At 32.4% G+C, this 17105-nt stretch overlaps 1 protein-coding gene and 1 non-coding gene across 5 annotated transcripts in view; one reads left to right on the forward strand and one right to left on the reverse strand.

The window, feature by feature from the left end:
- Tmem232 (transmembrane protein 232) overlaps nt 1-17105 on the reverse strand; it is a 266848-nt gene that overhangs the window by 39302 nt on the left and 210441 nt on the right. The gene's annotated exons all lie outside the window — the stretch shown is intronic.
- Nucleotides 4044-4150, forward strand: LOC124987774 (U6 spliceosomal RNA). The gene has a single exon (XR_007109283.1). It is a non-coding gene; the product is annotated as a U6 spliceosomal RNA (small nuclear RNA).

The following is a 17105-nucleotide window of genomic DNA, read 5'->3' on the forward strand; positions in this document are numbered from 1 at the left end:
AAATTATTTGTGAATGAGTGAAAGTGAACAGAAGTTACACAATAAATAAAACCTTGTATTGTTATTTCTACTGCATGACACTATCTTGCTACTCTTTGCTCGTGTTAGCAATTTGGGACTATATTGATGCTGGCTGCAAAGTCAAGATGCTGAGGAGAGCTAAGTGCAAAATCTTCAAGTCTGAACGTGTCATCGCAGGGTCAGACTAAGTCTGGAATATAGACTTATGAGTGCTTCCAGTTTACTCAAAATGCCATTAATGGGTAGATGGTTGTAATGGGAAGAATGCCATAAATGTAAGTGGAGACCTGGGAGCCCAGCCCTGCTAGCATATGATGTGCCCTTTAAGCTCAAATTTATTCACCTGTACCTCAAAGCATCAGTTATAAGATATAAAATTTCATAATTTTAAACATCATCTTTGTTTAACATGAGAAATTTGATACTAATTATATGGAGAAAACATTTCTTTACTAAAAAATACATGAAGAACTTAATATTTTGAATAAAAAAGAAAACTGGAATAACATAAATTACCATAGCATTTGGAAATACCTCGTATTTAAACCTACATATATGTCAAGAATCTTCAACCTATCTATCTAGCTATCATGAATGTATAAAATTCTACACTTCCAACTCACTAAACTGCATGCATTTCCGAGGACCTGGAGACAGTAAATCAACAGTGGAGCATGCCAATGTCTACCCTGGCAATGCTCACACAGGAAGCCAGCCAGAACCTGGGACTGGTATCCTTAAGTCAGTTGAACCTTAAAATAGGCAGTTTTTATTGAAGAAAACTGAGGCTATCTAACAAATCACACCAAGTAAAGCAGTACTAAAAGATCTTCAATGTGGATACAGAGTGAAGAGCCATTCTTAATTTCTGGTACTGCTTTAGTGCACTGTCAAATGAATATGCTGATAGACAAAGACACAGGAAACCAGGTCAAGAAGATCAGCCTGTTTGGAAGGCTTGTTCTGATAAAATATTATATCAGTGAGGCATCAAACTGGAAGTCCCTCAGAGCTGTGGTTATATCCAGCTTTCTATCTGTCACTGGGACCTTTACCTGACAAAGTTGTCACATTCAACTTCTTAAGCCACTCCATCAGTGTCGTCTATGATTGGTAGTTAACATCATATGACAAGGCAAGGTCTGTGAAAGGGTGGCCTATAGCCTGGCCACTTTACCAGCACTGATGGTAAGCTGCTTATTATTTCAGCTGGATGCAGTTTCAGAATAGAGGTCTAAATGTATCAGAGTATTATTTTTTCCCCTGGGATTGTATTATTTATTCAGTAAAGATTTTAATTTTAACTGTCTATTTAGAACACCATTTCAGTATTTGGGTATATAAATAAACATTTTAAAGTCTTGCTTTTAAATTTTTATAATTTCAGCTGAGCATACTGTTGCAACTCAAGTAACTAGGGAGACTGAGGAAGAAAGATTGCAAGTTTGAGACCAGCCTCAGCAACTTAGGGAGAACTTGTCTCAAAATAAAAAATTAAAAGGCTTGGGAATGTAGAAAGTGCCCCTGGGTTCAATCCTCAGTACAAAGGAAAATTTGATAGTTGCAAAAATCTAATGACTTCTTTTTAACTAAACTAGAAGCTGTAGCCAGTTCAAAAGAGACAAGTTCATAAAAGGCACAAGTATTGGTATGAAGAAAGAAAAAAGTATTATCACCAATAAATTATGTACATAGAATATAGATACCCACCAATAAATTAGTAGATTTATTTATTTATTTATTTATTTATTTATTTATTTATTTGGTACCAGGGATTAAACTCAGGGACACTCGACCACTGAGCCACATCCTGAGTCCTATTTTGTATTTTATTTAGAGATGGGGTCTCACTAAGTTGCTTAGTGCCTCACTTTTGCTGAGGCTGGTTTTGAACTCTTGATTCTCCCAACTCAGCATCCCGAGCTGCTGGGATTACAGGCGTGTATCAACACACCCAGCTAGACTTAATTTATGTGGTTTCTATGCACACAGTTCATATGACATAAATCATTTACATTACCAACAAATAACCAGCAAATAAAACTTTTAAAAATAACATTTACAAAACTACAAAGTATCAAATGTCTTCAAATAACACTAAGGGGTTAGAGATGTTGCTCAGTGGTAGAACACTTGTCTAGTATAAATAACACTAACAAAAAATGGTTAAGACTTTCATCCTGAATATTGTTAGAATGTAAAGAACACCTCAGTAAACTGAGGACTACACTATGCTCATGGACTAGAAGATTCAATACTATAAAGATAGTTCTTACTTCAAATTACTTCCGAGATCCAACATCAAAAATCTGATGCTAAGATTTGTGTGAAAAGTAAAATATCCTTAAGATTCCTAAGACAATATTAAAGTAGAAGGCCAAATATTTTATCATGATTTATTTATTATACAATTTAGAAATTAAGGAGGATAGTATTAGTAGAATATATAGAACCAGATCAATGGAACGGTAGACAGTCCATAAATAAACCCACTTATACACAGGTAATTGATTTATGACAAAGATGATCTTGTCATGCAACCAGGGTTGGATTTATTGACTCTCAATAGGGGAGAGAAATTTTGATGCCTGTGGAGCACTATTTATAAAATTTCATTCCTCATAGATTGTGGTTTTAATTATGAATGTAAGCTTCCATTCAAATGGAGTTAAAAGTTCTTATTCATGCGCCTATCTGAAAAAAAATATTTTTTTAAAGCCAGGGATATATAGGCATACACACATGTATATACACATATATCCATATACTTATAAATGTGTACACATAGTCACATATGTATGTATATATATAACAGTTCTCAACACACTGGGCAGCCAACAGTAAAGAACTATCACTCCCTAATATGAGAAACCAGTGAGACCCAACCATCCAAGCTTACTGTCCAAGGACAATCATTAAGTTCTGGTGCTTAGAAGGAGAATCTAGAGAGAGCTCAACAGGTTGCCTGGATTGGAAAGATGCAGATGGAAGTATAAGGAGGTCAAAGTGGCTGAAGTTTGTAGGGAAAAGAAACAGAGAGGCCAGAGTGTTCCAGAGAGAGAGAACTCTGGAGAAGGCACAGGGCCCATTCAGCTGAGTTCTAATCAGCATGTACATTTGAGGACAGTTCCAAAGATCAGAAAAGGACACTTAGAAAAAAATTAGAGAAAACAATACTTGGTGTTCATATGGAGCCAAAAATAACCCATTTCTAGTCAAAGTGAAAAATTGAATTAAGTGGAATATTTAGGAAGACATTGCCTCAGTAGTGGAATAAAATTAGATCTAAGTTAAACTTCCCTTGGCCCTGCCTAACAAAGATTAAAACTGAGATCCAAAAGAATCTCTTTCCAACATATCCAACCAACTATCAGAACAAAGCTCAATGACAAGGTGAAATTCATGTCTGATAACCAGTAAAAAAATTTTAAAAATTCACAGGCATGTGAACAAGTAGGAAAATATATTCTATAATGAGAAGGGGAAAAATGTCAAAACTCATCTACTAGAGACATGGGTTATAGAATTACAAACAAGGGTCTGAAAATAGTTATTATAACTATTTCCTATGTATAAAGATGCTAGGAAAAAGACTGAATTTATTATACAGAGAACTAGAAGATATTTAAAGAAGACTCAAATGAAGTTTTATAAATAAAATAGTGAAATGTTGCATATGAAAGACATTTCTTGTATTAATGAAGGAATAATATTTCAAAAGAAACGATTAGTAAACTTAAAGATACAGAGATAGAAACTACAAATTGAAACACACAGAAAAAAAGAGAACCACTAAAAATAAAAAGGAACACACCATCAGTATACTGTTGAACAATTTCAAGTAGCTGAATATTCATATAACTGGAGTATCTGATGCAAGGGAGAAATAGGGGAAGAAAAAAATTGAAGAAATAATAAACAAATTTCTTCCAATTTTTAAAAACTATCAACCTGAAGATCCTATAAGTTCAGCAAATTCTAAGCAAATAAATAAATAAAAATCTTTAAAAAAGTAAAGTTGCGTGCTCGCTTCGGCAGCACATATACTAAAATTGGAATGATACAGAGAAGATTAGCATGGCCCCTGCGCAAGGATGACATGCAAATTCGTGAAGCGTTCCATATTTTTGTAAATTTATGATTACACAAATGGTATGCCTTTACGCCATGTACAAACAGAGAAACAACATGTATCCCATTTGTTTACAATAAAATTAAAAAAAAAAAAGTAAAGTTGCAGCAAAACCTATTATAATCAAATTACTAAAAAACAAGGCCAAAGAGAAAAATCTTAAAAGCAACCAGGAGGGGTAAATAGGATGCACAGAGAAACAAATATGAGAGTAGATTTTACCAATGGAATGCAAGACAGAAAGCAATGCAACGGAAGGCAGTGGAGTGATATGTTTAATGTATAAAGTGAAGCCAAACAAAACACAGGCAACACAGAGTTGTTTACCAACAGAAGAGATCTTTCAGATTTTAAGCTGAAATAAGTCATTTTTCAGTCTAAGAAAAATTTGAAGAATTCATCAACAGGAGACTTGAGTATTTTTGTACCACAAGAAATACTGAAAGAAATTCTTTAGGGAAAAAGAAAAAATACCAGACAGAAATGTGAATTATACAAAGGAATGATGAATACCAGAAATGATAGCTGCTTGGGTAAATGTAAAATATTTTTGTGCTTATTATTTAAATCCCTGAAGAAGGCAACTAGCTATTTACAATAAAAATAATAATATATTTGTGTGAATTATTATCAATGTAGAAATAAAATTTATGTCAAGAATAACACAGAGGCCAGAAGAGGAACAGAAGTACAGTGATTTTGTATTGTATGTGAAACATTATACTGTTACTTGAAAATTAACTGTTAAAGACTAAAGATGTAAACTATAACCATATAGCAAGAGCATCAGTAACAAAAGAGTTGCAGTTGATAAACTAACAAGAGAATTGAAATGAATGATAGAAATGCCCAAATAATTCAAAATTAGTTTAAAGATAAGTAAAAAAGAATGAAAAAGAGCAAAGAACAAATGGAGGATGAATATGGTATAATTAAGCCCAATCATATTAATAATTACTTAAAATGTATATAGTCTCAGTATCCCAATTCAATGGTAAAGATTGCCAGGACGACTAAAAGGAAAAGACCTACATATAAGTTGCTTGTAAGAAACCCACTCTTAACCACAGATTAAAAGTAGAAGGTCAGAAAGCTGTATGCCATACCAGCAGTAGTCATATAACACATTAACATCAATCAAGAGTGCTGGAGCAGGGTGTGAAAGTTCATAACTCCATAACTCCAGGACATGGGAGGCTGAGGCAAGAGGACCACAAGTTCCAGACCGGCCTCATTAACTTAGTGAGGCCCTAAGCCACTTGGGGAGTCCCTGTCTCAAAATAAAAATTAAGAAGTTCGGGGGCAGAGAGTGACGTGAGCATTGAGTAAGAGAGGAACCAAGTTTGGTTCCAACAAGTGGATTTTATTCATGCAATGCACACTCAACATTCCTAATAATAGCAAGTCACAAATACATTGAAGATTCACTCCCTGGTTCACTTAGAGTCCAATCCCCATGGACTTACTCAATGCAACGTCTCTTAGCCAAGAAGTCAGTCAGCAAGACTGAGGGGATTCTTCTCAATCATAGCCTCTCTCAACTCCTCGGATGTCTTTGGATGTCCTCGGGTGTGCGATAATTCGGAGTCTGGGTGGCAGTCGTCACTGTGGGAGAGGTGGTCAGTCATCTGGCCTCGGTGACAACGGTCCATCAGCAATTAGTGATGGAGTGGACAGCAGCCGGGGCAGTCAAGAGACAGAGCGCCATGGAATCTTCTGGTCATGGTGCTGCTGACAGTTTGCTCCAAAAGTCCAGGGGTTTAAGTAGTGATTTTCAGCCCAGTCATGCTTTGGTCTTCATTGATAAAGACCAGAACACGACTATACTAGGAGCCACCACTCAAATCATAAAGGTTCATATCAGCATTGTTCAGGAGTGTCTTCCTGCCACACAGCAAGTTTGTCACCAGGTGCCTTTATTTTAGTTTTACAAAGCCAGGTTAATACCAAATACAGCTCATTATTACTACATAACACACAACTATAGCAATTCCTATTATTTCCTTATCTCATTACAATGGAGTGAGATGTAACTCAGTGGTTAACACCTCCAGGTTCAATTTTAGTATTAAAAAAAAAAAAGAGAGAGAGAGAATGCTAGAGTGGGGTGACCATTTGTGAGAGAAGCCACAGAAAGCTTGCTTGTAGCTTACACAACCATCAAGACTGATCCTCAAGTCTACGCCTGTGTGAGATGGGGGAACAGAAGCGAGCTCATCCCTGCACTCTCTCTTCCCTTTCAAGATTCCACCTTTTTGACTAGAATTGCAGCAAAAAGAAAAAACATCACTGACAAACCGTAATTGTGTTTGTATCTTTAGTCATATCAAGCGTATTTGGGCAGCTGTTTATACAGTGCATTCACCACTTTTGAGGCACCATGCTGGGAACAGAAGTTCAAGAAACCATTGTCTCCATGGTCACATGTATTTGGCTGCTCTCAGTCCAATCTGTGCAAAACAATCATCCGAATATAACAGAATGCCAACCTTTTAGTAGGGTCCTAATCTGCATAGAAAATCTAACATAAGCTCTTTTACAACTTTACCTGAAGCAAAGGAAGAGGCTATTGTTATGGTTTTTGTTCTAATTAAATTATTTGTTCTTGTTGATTGTTAGAATGGCCTAGTTAGCAGATGAAAGGTTATGTGAAAGCAAATTTCTTAGTTAGAAGAAAGAAAGGTGTTTTTATTCAGAAAATACATTTCACAAAAAGACTTGTTTATTTTATAGACTAAAATAAGAATTCAGAATTATTAAAATGAAATTGGCTTGTGGGGTTAAAAACTGATTTTTCTCTGGAAATGCTGCTAAGTGTATAAATGCTTTCACAGACATTATTTCATTTAACCTTATATGGAGTTCATGAAGCAGACAAAATTATTCGGAATTCCTATTAGGAAACTGAGGACAAATCCATTGACTAAATTCACAAAGATGGTAAGTGATTAAACTACACTGAAATTAAAATCTTTTGGTAATGAAGTATTATTGCTGCTTCGGATGTTGATTGCTAATGAATTTAACCTAAACAATTGACCTTTCTGTCAAAATTATATTAAAAATTATAATCTTCTAGGTTTGAAGGAGAGTAAATGAGAAAAATGATGCCTTGTTTATTATTGATTTTAGTGTCAGAACCAAGGTCTATATTTAACTATCACATTGACTATTTTATATATTCAGACAAGTTGGCCTAATTGAGTTGCTCTGATATCATCCATTAAATTTTATTGAAAGCACTGGAGGAAACATTTTTCATTTTTGTAAAGACTAAAACCGTGATTCAGTGGCTATTGCAAACATATTTGCTCCAGTGTAATATGTCCCCTACTCTCAAAATAATATGTTATTTCAAATTATAATTACTTTTTCTCTTTTAGTGATCTTTTGAACCTACAGCTCCATTTTAGCCTTACCAATTGATCAACTGGTGTGCTTATACAACATTTATTATTAGATCAATGATGAAAACACAGAAATAAAATACTATCCCAATTCTCAAGGGGTTTACAGTTATGTAAGAGTAACCACTGAGTCAAATAAAAGGATAAGGAGATAATAAAGGAAAAGCAACTTTGAACAATGAGAAGTAATAATATACATAAACAAGAAATTATCAGTATACAGTCCACTTAAAAATATCCAAACTTTATGGCTTACTCTAAGTGCTACAAGGTTTGAGTTGTAGAGTTCGTCAACTGTACATATCGCTATTCAAATGGACATTACTCAGGAGACAAGTTACTTTTAAAAGAGCCTTTTATCCTTGTGTGGAATGCTCTTTTTATCCTTGCAAAAGTCCACAGTTATGTCAAAATCCCCTCTACTTCTCTACTCAGAATGAAGGAACTACTTCTAGGTTAATATTTCACTTAGTGAACTAAATTATTTGTCCAATAGTGGAGAATGAATTGACTTGAAGAGGGCCAAAAGTAGAAATGGATAAATCCCTCTGAGGCTACTATAGATATTAAGATGAAAACTGATGGTGACTTGACCCAGAGGAGCATAGAGGATGGAGAGGAATGGGTGGACTGAAGTCTGTTTTGTAGGGAGAGCTCACAACTATGAATCTGAATGGAACATAATGCTGAGATGGAGATGGAGAGAAAAAAAATATAAATGTACATATATGTATATATATGTGTGCATATGTATAATTTAGTTGTTTTGTTCACCTGAGAAATGCAAGTTTCTTAGCTTTGAGCACCTAAGTTCTTCCTTAGGATTTTTTTCCTCTTTTTGATCCTTTCATTTGGTTTATATTTGAAGAAGAATTTTTTTTCATTTCTATGAGTAGTTAAGACCACAGAAAATGTTATACATATATATGTATACACACACACACACACACACACACACACACACACACATATATGTCTTGTAACTACAGAGGAAAAATAAAGTCAGAATTTGGAATTTCCTTAAAATGTGGAGAATAAGAACATAGGAAATCCCATTTAGGATCGATATCCATATCCAAATAGAAATATTGTTAAAAAACAGAATTCATAAAAGCTAAAATTAATTTAAAACTTTTAATATGCTTGTAAAAACCAATACAGAATGTTAAAAACAATCATTTCATTAAGAAGACTAAGATTACTTAAAAATTAATAAGATTGTTCTGCATCTAAACAACCAGGTTTTATTTTAATTATGGAGGAAATGGGGGGAGACATAAAAACAATTTAATTTTAAACATCTTATAAAGACTAAAATAATTAGTAATAGGCACTTAAAACAGCTGTAATTTTTTGTATAATTGTAACTTGAATACATTTATTATGTGGCAAAAATTATTTTAAATACTTAATCTTATTTTAAATACTTAAGCTTGTTCAAGTTGTTATAACTTATTTTAGATAATCTTCAAAAAATTTAAAGTAAAACTTTTTGAAGTAGTGAAACCTAAAATCATTACATAGCACTTGAACAATAAGATTTTTTAAAGTAAAATAAAATAAGAAAGAGGATATATTTGATTTCCCTAAAATGACAAAGATGCTAAGATTGAGAAAACATAAAATCAAATCCCCAAATAGGTTTTTTTCAATTAATTTTTAATTTTATTTTTTGTGCTTCAGGGAACAAGCCCATGCATGCTAGGGAAGCATTCTACTACTGAGCCATACTACCAGGCCCCTAGGCTGTTTCTTAAAGCATATTGAAAAATGTAATATTACAAATATATTGAGAACTACAGAGTGATATAAGTAGACCAAAAATGATAATATTATAAAAGAGTTGTGTTGGCAGTACTGATAAAAGATGAGGTACAGTTGGGAAGGCAAAAATTAAATAACAAACAAATAAATAAATAAAATGAAAATTTAAGGGGACTGTAATTGGAATTTTATTGGTAATAAGAATTAAAACCCACAAAAAGGATTTTAAAAGCTATAAACACTGACTCTTATATTTCAGAAACTTTAAAATGTAAGGTGTATTTCAGCAATCTAAGGAAAATAAATCATGATAAATACAGTATAAAACAAAGATAGTTCAACCTTTAAATATTATCAATTCGTTATCGCAGTAACAGTTTAGAGAAAAATAAATCATGTCCCTAACTGATGAATAAAAACACAAATTGTTAAGTCTAAGAACAAATGCATCTTAAAACTTATCAAACTAAGATTTCTAGAATTGTTTTTTAACTAAGGAAAATACACCTGACCTAAATCTATAGTACACAAATGTATTTAGTTGCAAAACATTAGAAGAATCTCCTTTTATTCAGAGAATAATGTAAGGATGCTCATTATCAACATTCTTTTCAAGATTACCTGGATATGTTTATAGAAATAAACATGTAAGTAATTTATAAAGTACACATAGAAATACAAGTTAATCTACAAACTATCAAGACTATTAAGAGACTACAAACTATAAAGACCATTAGGATATTAAAAACTTTACTGGATATGATATCAATTATAGTAAACATTAGTATAGCTACACAGTAACCAGCATGAATTTTAAAAAGAAATGTATATAATTTCATTGCAGGACAAAAGATATAATAAAATGGAGAGCAGATTTGAGATAACAATTATTCCCTATTGTCTACAAACTTGTAACACAAACCAAAATTCCAACGAGTATTTATAGAATTTGATAGATTGATCTTAAAATATATAAAGAGGAAAATAGAAGAGATACGATCATGTTGTACATGATAAACTAGAGGAGGAGATTTCCTATGCCTCATTCAAAAACACACAATAGAACCATAATTATTAAATCATTGAAGGATTAGAACAGAAACAGAAAAATAAGGAACTAAGTAGAGAAATGGATTAGATGTTTGGTATATGACAGATGTAGTAGTACAAATATGTTGTAAAAGAATAGGTAATGAAATTATGCTATGATTATTTATATTTCATATTAAAAAATAATAAAATTAAATCCTTTCATTATACTCCAAACAAAAATAAAATATTCCAGATGGGTTAATGACCAAAATGTGAAAATCAAAACTGTAGGGTTTTCTCAAGAAAATATAGGAGAATATATTTAGGCTATCAAGATAGAAAAGGACTTTTTAAAATAAGATATAAAAATTCAGAATACTTGAAGGAAAGAATACACTAAACTTAAAAATACTCGTACATGAAAAAAGAGCCTAAGGAAAATAAAAACTAAACAAATTTTGGGGGGAAATTTGGGGCAACAGTTGAATTTAAATTAAAAACATCAAATTAGTTAGAAAAAGTTGAACAATACAGTAGAACACATAACACAAGATATGGTCAGGTATTCACTGAAGAGGACTTCAAAAGAAAGAAAGTATATTCAAGATTCACCACTATGGGAGTAACAAGAGAATTCATATTAAAACATTAGGACCCCATTTCATATACTGGTGAAGTAATTTAAATCTCTTTCAACTAAGTTTTGGCAAAATTTAGGATGAGCAGGAATTTCTGAACATTGCCCTTCAAATTACATAACCACTTTTGAGAACAATTTGATAGTAGGTAGTAAAGTCCATTATGCATACTTCTATGACTCAATTGTTGTAGGTACCGTACCCTGGGAAGCTCTTATATTCTAAAGAAAGGTGTAGACTGTTCATTGAAACACTGTTTGTAATTAAAAAAAAAATAAAAGATTTGTAACTAATTGTCCATTTGTAGTAGGATTATTTGAGGTTTAATCATACAATTTTGTGTTAGATAACAGTTAAAATGAATGACCTAGATCTATAATCATCAACGTAGTTTTCTCTATAATATATAATATATGATGTTGACAAAAAAGCAGTTGCTAAATTAATGTATTTAAAAAACACAATGTTATACAAAAGGTGTAAAGAAAAAAATTAGTAGCTAAAACACAGCAACAAAGAAAGTAAATTGCTTATTCTATCTAAAATGTACAGACCTGTAGACATGAATAATACCTCCAAATTTTAGAATAGGGATCACTTTTGGAGAGAGGCAGGAGGGAAATGGAAGGTAGTTTATGCATATATATATATATGCAAAATATATATATATATATATATATATATATGCTAAAACAGAGACAAAGAGATAAGAGTGAATATAAGCAAACTGAAAGAAATAAGGGAATTTCTCGGGGTATGTGGGTGCCTATATCTCTAAGTGATAGACAGCCCACACCATGTCCATGGAAACACTCATGTGCTTTTTTACTCTGACCCATTCCAATAAGTGCTGGGTATTTTAAATGAGGTCCTTCTCTGATATTATAGACCCAGGTTTCGTGAACAACCCTCTTGTTTAGCTGGAGATTAAGTGGACACTTCCTTGAGGATCAGACAGCACTCCAACAATCCTCTCAAAGGAATTGTTTCCCTTGGATTCTTCAAAAGAGAACTCTTTTATACGATACATCCTTAGCGCATGGTTGTTGGCTACAGGCAAATAAACCTTATGTTAATATAACATTTGGGAAGTCCTGCATGGGTAACCAGTGGCTCACTGGTACTGGTAGTACCAATACATACTATTATTGCGAATTCTTTGGAGATTCATATGAATCTGAGACACATAGAATGATTTCCACATTGATTTGGATTTAACAAACACACATATTTAAGTATAAATAAATGTTGGGGTATTTCTTTAACAAATGCTATCAGTAGTTGTCATTAGGAAGCAGACAACAACAGTTGCTTTTTTCCTTTTATTTGTCTCCATTTTCTAATTTTTTTTACAATATATCATACATTATCTACATATTTAAAAATTTTTCTTGTTAAACATAAAATACAGGTATTTTCTTGAGATGAGGAAATATCTGTAAAGACTAAGCACAAAGTTGCACTCAGAGACATTTATATTCAGTGAACAACGGAGCAGAAATTTAATAATATAAATACAAATCCTGGCTTGTCAACCCAAACTACTGAGTATTTACAGACTAGCTGGAACTATGTATGTGTCATATGTTCATAGCGTTCCCCTTGCCCCAGACAGGAGATATTTAGTGAGGAAATATATATAAAAATGTACCTGGAAATATATATAATAATCTACCTGGATTTCAACACAGTGTAAATTTATTAGAAAATAATAAATTTTTTTCTGCTCAATGGTTTGGGTTGGTAGTCATGTTACAAACTGTTTCTTAAGTGTGTTTGGTGGTCATATTTTTAAAACTAGATTTTTATGGACACTAAAAATGGTGTTCTGTTTCATAATTTCTCATCAGGAATAAGTTCAGGCATATAGTATTTAAATTCCAGTTCTACACTCATAAGGGACTTGCAAATTATTTCAACTACCAATCCATCCATCCACTCATTTCCCCAATATTTATAGAGTGCCCAGGCTCTGTGCTATGTGTAACATGCAAACATGCTTATATGAACCATAGTGTCCTTTCTCAAGGAACTTACTCCTTATAGGAAAGATAAAGCCTAGAATGGAAGGAATTCAATACACATAGACTTGCCTTATCAATATAAGATGACACTACAATGATGTAATTTGAGTTGTGGTATAGAATAAAAATGACAGCGCCCTTGGAACAAAGAATCATTATTTCATGTTTTTGAAAATGATATATTATTATGGCTTTGTTATTAACTCTGTAGCTATTTTGGGGCAACCACTGAATACTCCATATTGATTATGATGACAAAAGAATTCAAAGGAAATCTCATTGTCATGTGTTATGGGATGGATAATGTATTCCATGCCTAGGTTGAAGTCCTAAATAAAAATACCTTAGAATATGACCATATTTTGAAATAGGTTTTTGAAGTGTGATTGAGGTTAAATGAGGTCATATGGTTGGGACCTTAATCCAATCTGTTCAGCATCCTTACAGAAAAAAATATATATGTATGGATTTTTTTTTCTGGTACTAGGGATTAAAACTAAGCAGCACTTTACCACTGAGCTACATCCCCAGTTCTTTTTATCCTTCTTTTTTTTTTTTTTTTTTTTTTTTTTAAGATAGGATCTCACTAAGTCATTTGCTTAGGGCCTCAATAAATTGCTGAGACTGGCCTCAAACTTGTGATCTTCTTGCCTCAGCCTCCTGAGTCATTGGAATTACAGGCATGAGCCACTACACATGACTAAAAAGAGAAATTAAGGCACAAAGACAAGAGGAAAGGATATGTGGGAGGACACAGCAAGAAGGCCATCTTGAAAGTAAGAGAGGCCTCAGGAGAAACCAAACCTGTCATCACCTTGGTCTCAGACTTCTAGCTTCTCAAACCACCAAAAAATAAATTTCTGTTGTCTAAGTTTCCCAGTATGTGTTATTTTGTTATGTAACTTTAGTGCACTAATACGATATATAATCATGAAAAAATACAGTTCATAATGAAATTTTCATAAAAAGATTTGTAATTAATGTATAAAATAATGTTATAATAATTCTAGATCTTCCCACACAAAAACTAAGCTGACAGTCAAGTGCCTAAGTAAAGCATCATGATGAACAATGCAACAATCAGCCATATCTCGTCTGCCAGCATTTTCCAGATGTCATCTTATTGCACATTTGAATATTCTGAATTTTTTCCTCAATGACCCAAAGGATATATGTGCTTGACTACTTGCGTTTTTATAAAAAATATTTTTTTCAGTTACTTAATATTTGTATTTTGAAGAAGAGTAAGCTTTTAGTTTTCAGATTTATTGGCTTCATAGCACCTATAGACAAGATGGTAACAGGTCTTTAAAATAAGAAATTCACTTATATTGACAGCCAATAAATGTGATAAAAATGGCATGTGAAATCTTGTCTTCCTTTGGGAAAAATAAATTAATTTTACTGATTGCACTCTATTTTTAAAAATTAGACCCTCAAAGCAAACCTAAGACCTATTTCAGATATTTAATAAATAAATAAGTAAATAAAGCACAACCATTTAACACATTTACTGAATATCTCCTATTAGTCTAGTATTAATGCATTTTCTACAGGAGAAAGAAAGCAATGGTTTCCATTTTCCATTGGGAACCAGGCTTGATTTTTGGTTTTGCTTACATGGTTGAACTTCCATGAGTTTCTCAAACTATCTGTAAAAATGGATCTATGTTTTGTTATAGCAGTACCTAGAAATAGAGAGTGATATTCTTGCCAGACATCAACCATTGTTCGGCAATCATTATTCAAAGAAACAAAGCTAGCTTTGTAAATGCTTTAGTAAAACACTGAGAAAGAGTTCAACGTTCTGTGTGTCATTGTGTTTTTTGCTCAAGTAATTATATTTAATTATTATGTTTTGCCTGTCAAAAAGTCAAAATGTGGAACTATAATATTAACAATAATATTATGTATACCATTTGGGGTATGCCAATCATACTGTCCCTTGATTGTTACATTAAGTACTACTCTCCTAAGCAAACCCAACCTCCAACTATTCAAAAGCCCCTACTACCTCCCTAACCCCCAGTTCAATTTCCTAAACCATCTGTATTTGCTTTGATAAACTGCTTATAAAAACAACAATTTTATAATGATGATAAACCATTGTCAATTTACTACATCAGCATCCATCAAATGAATTGATTAAATATACATGCTCATTTTTTATAATAGAAATACGATCACTGCAATAAAACACTGTCATGGGATTAATGTCTTGTACTCTGAAAATGTAAGTCTTGCCTTTGGCTTGGTATTTTATGAAGCAGCAGGAGACCATTATCCCATGACAACATTTTATTTCATTGACATCTCAAATATATTCTTAATATCCTTTATATTTATGTTCAGTTTAGAATGAGGGGATTAGAATAGGTGTTATTATAGTGGAAAGGCATTCATTATTGCATTCTGAATAGCATTACCATGTGACATGCCTCAGCCATAAGAATTTCTTGGCAAGCATTGCATCTCTTATGTATTCACAGTAAAACTGACTGTATCTCAGGCTATGAATTTTTCCTGTGTTAATCATCAACATCGACCCAATTTTGCTGCTATATGGTTTCTACTTTAATTTATATACTGGGAAAATCAATGTAATCACTTAAATGTTAATGAAATATTAAAAATAAAAAGTTTTCTAACTTTAAGCCAAAATAATAACCATAAATTTAAATTTTTACTTCCCTTTAAAATAGATTTCTTCCTTTCATTTTGAAATCACCCTTCTCAGCACTTTTCCACACTCTGAATACTAAAGATCTGCCTATGCATGTAAAATAGAGATGTGCAATAATTGTCTTTATAATTCAAACTAAAAGCAACACAACTTCATCTGAAATATCTAGGCAACTAAGGCCATTTTTTGGCTGGGATTATCCAGAAAATAACTTCAATTCTCCACTACATTTTGCATGTGTATATATAGAAACTGACACAAGATAAATTATACAAAATAAGATTCTGAGTGTTAAATTTGAAGGGGAAGACAGAATAAGAAACTATGAAAATTCATTTGTGGGCATTGATATTGAAAGTCTGTGCAGCAGAGGGAATTAACACAATTTCAAGATGTTAATATTGCAAGGCAATGTTTTGAGTTTACTGTGCTTTAAAGGTGCCAAAGTTGCCTTGTTTGTGTTAGACCACTGCTGTAATTACATTTCAGTTAGCTAATGAAATGCTAAGCAGTGTTTTGTCTATGCATTGTTATAGGCAAAGTAGAAGTGTTTTGATTAAGAGCAGATGGAGACATTGATTTTTTTTTTTCATTTTTGCTTTTTCTTCTTGGGTTAAGAATAAAGTAGTAAAAAGTCATGGATTGGTATCCTTGGTTAGAATTTAATTAAACTGCCAATGAGATTCTTCTTAGATCTACAAGACCACAGTAAAACTAGAAATTCCTGATAAAGTTGGCCAGTTACAATGTACTACAGCCAGTCTATATAGTTTTGTGACTATGATTTTCTTTTAAAATATCCAAGTAGAACTCATAAGTAATAATTTTATGGCCTGAGTTATTATTGGGTTATTATTTCTGTTTCTGTCAAAAGACACTTAGATATAACCTGTACCAAGGTAGGAGACTATTTTACTTTAGTCATTTACCATAGATATTTTTTCCATGTAGACATAATTGATTATAACATGATCACTCTGAATACTAAAGTTTTATTCTATTGTTAATGGACACTTTGGATTCTTATTGTTGTTCACTTAATAAACTTGTTTTCCTTACTTATCTTTGTTTTGTTCCCTAAATGTATCACTTATAGAATATAATGGTATCAGTGTCTGCAAAGGCATTATTGAAGACAAATTCTGTTAAGCCTGTAATCAAATGCACTGTCTCCAAAACTAGTAAATCTGGTACTTCTTTTCTATAAAGGATTCACTTAAATTCATATCCACATGAATGAGTCATGTATTATACAGTTTTCAAAATAAAATAATTTTTAATGTATCACTTTTTCTGCTGAGAGAAAAAAATTACATGAACCTAAATCTGTTCAATTAATAGCATTAACACTAGTTCCTTTTTATGTATATTTTCTTGAAATAGATCCTAATTATTTCTGTATAT

This window comes from Sciurus carolinensis, chromosome 6 (genome assembly GCF_902686445.1).
Source record: "Sciurus carolinensis chromosome 6, mSciCar1.2, whole genome shotgun sequence".
NCBI lineage: Eukaryota > Metazoa > Chordata > Mammalia > Rodentia > Sciuridae > Sciurus > Sciurus carolinensis.